Raw genomic sequence first — 2,421 nt, 5'->3', positions numbered from 1 at the left:
GCTATGCTGTAGTTTCCTCTTTCTTGCTTTACTATCCTTATCCATCAGCATGTAGAATTAGATCTCGTAGTCATAGTCTACTCTGTAACAAGCAGCCTCGAAAGGATCATAAGGTCTGTTGCTGTTTGCTGTTCTTTGTATTCCTTTGTACTCCCTCCCTCTTCTCTCTCCTCCCTCCTGCCTCACATCCCTCCCTCCCTCCCTCATCCCTCCTTCTCAATCTCTCCCCCCCCTCTCCCTCCCTCTCTCCCTCTCCTTCCCACCCTCTCTGTCTCTCCTTCCCTCCCTCTCTGCCTCTCCTTTCCACCCTCTCTGCCTCTCCTTTCCCTCCCTGTCTGCCTCTCCTTTCCACCCTCTCTGCCTCTCCTTCCCTCCCTCTCTGCCTCTCCTTTCCACCCTCTCTGCCTCTCCTTCCCTCCCTCTGCCTCTCCTTCCCACCTTAACACTATCTTGGAGGGCGCGGGCTATGGCATTATCCCCAGCTGACACCCTCCCCCCCTCCTCTCCTCGGCTCTAAATGGGTAGCGTGATTTTTCCCACGTGCAGGTCCGTCGCTTATTTGTTTTTCCACATCAGCAAACGATTTCCACGGAGCGGTAACCCTGTCAGCCTGTCTGTCTCTCCACGTAGCTCCACATTCCTCTCAGATAACTTAGTGTTTCCACACCACTTTTCACACAAATAAAGATTGGTTAGGAGAAACACACTAAGGTGGTTTGGCCATGTGGAGAGGATGGAGAGAGTGAGACTGACGAGAAGAGTGTATGTGAGGTGGAGGGGCGAAGATGGAGGGCGAGGCCAAGGATGAGATGGAAGGATAGAGAGGTTTTTGTTTGTTTTGTTTGTTTTTGGCTTAATGGCCATCACCCTCTATTCGGGGTATTAGGCCAGCCGAGTTTTATGATGAAAGTACTGGTCACTCTCTCACCGCGCACACCGCCGATCTAGGGGGCCGGCCGAGGTGGGAGCATGTGATAAAATGCTCTAAGATCGGCTAGACGCACCTCCTCCCCCTTGACAATCAGCACAGGTCTTATGTTCTCACCCCGATCGTCAGCCCGGAGCAGATCGTAGAGGGTGGTATATGTTGTTGCTCCGAGCTGGTACGATCGGGTGTGAGCGCTGAGAGGCAGAAGGTGTCTGTCTATAGGAGGCTACGTCTAGCCGATCCTTAAGGTCGATAATAGGAGGGCGAGATGGGGTGCCCTCCTCTGTCTGAGGAGTAGTGGACTCCCGACTTCCTCCTCGGCCGAGGAGCCGGTCGACGCTTCCTCGGCCATGGAGGCGGTGACAGACGAGTCTCGCTCCTCCTCAGACATTGCTGGCTGCTGGTGTACTTCCGCCGTGGTCGTAGCCGTATCGTTAGCCGGGGCCGGGGCCGGGTCGTCAACTTGAGAGGTCGTCCTTCGGTTGAGGGGGCCTCCAGCCTAAGCCTCTTCCTCGGAGTCTGGCGAGGAATAGCTGGACGAGGCTTACGAGCCTGGCGCTCCCGTCGGCGAGGGACTGTATGTACATCACGGACGAAGCACTCGGGGATGATAAGGTTGGGCAGCCCATTCTCCTTGAAGATCTTTGGAAGGAGAACACGCAAAGCCCCCTTATCACCCCCCGCAAAAAGCCTTCACCGTCGCGATGCACATCTCGACGACGGTGCTTACCTCCCTGAACACCCCTGATCCCTGGGCTGGTGCCGCCAAACCGTGGGACGCCGCCGTGCATAGGCAGAGCCCTGCACGGCAGCCCCTCCCGGTCCGGTGACGTCCCTAGCCTCAGGACCCTTGGGCGTTCCAAAGAGGACAAACTCCACCGTCTCGCTGTCGCCTAGGGAGCGCTGGAGATGCCGTGGATTTGGTTTAGCAATCGCCTGACGGTGCACGAAAATATCAACACCAGCATCGTGGCGTTTGATAAAACCGTACCCCGCCCGAACGTTAAACCAAACCACAGCACCTCTGATCTTCATCTGGGTCGTAGAAGGCCGAGGCCTGCTGTCTGCCCCCCTCAACGGGTCGTGAGCAATAGCAGGAGAGGTTGCAGCAGGAACGGGATCTGGACGTCCACACACTTCCATGGTTCGTCGCTCTCCGATAGAGTGGAGAGGTATATGAGAGAGGGCGGTGTGAGCTCGGAGCAGGGCAGTGAACTGGTGGGGGACAGATCGACAAGGAGGCGATTAGGTTGTGGCCACCCCTTACGTAATTAAGGCGTGTGGCAATACTGTAGATTGATAGATGGTTCAACTGAAAGAAGAGGCAGTATCAAAGAACTGATGAACAATATCCTGCCTCACCTTTGTTCATCTCGGCAAGATGGGCAAGCTGTTGAAACACTATCAACACTGAGAATAGACACACAGCTCGAGCGTCCTTCCCGTCTCACGGTTAGAGGGTGACTGACGGGATTCGAAGCTTCTCTAGGTCG

The 2,421-nt window shown here is 55.5% G+C and overlaps 1 pseudogene; it reads right to left on the bottom strand.

Annotated features, from left to right (window-relative positions):
* Positions 1-1,654: 1,654 nt before the first annotated feature.
* Positions 1,655-2,071, bottom strand: LOC145389857 (Y-box-binding protein 1 pseudogene; annotated as a pseudogene).
* Positions 2,072-2,421: the final 350 nt, after the last annotated feature.

The sequence above is a fragment of the Coenobita brevimanus genome, unplaced genomic scaffold (assembly GCF_032717465.1).
Source record: "Coenobita brevimanus isolate Jiangsu-jjx unplaced genomic scaffold, ASM3271746v2 jjx.HiC_scaffold_2552, whole genome shotgun sequence".
Lineage (NCBI taxonomy): Eukaryota > Metazoa > Arthropoda > Malacostraca > Decapoda > Coenobitidae > Coenobita > Coenobita brevimanus.
This window is presented reverse-complemented; position numbering and strand designations above follow the sequence as displayed.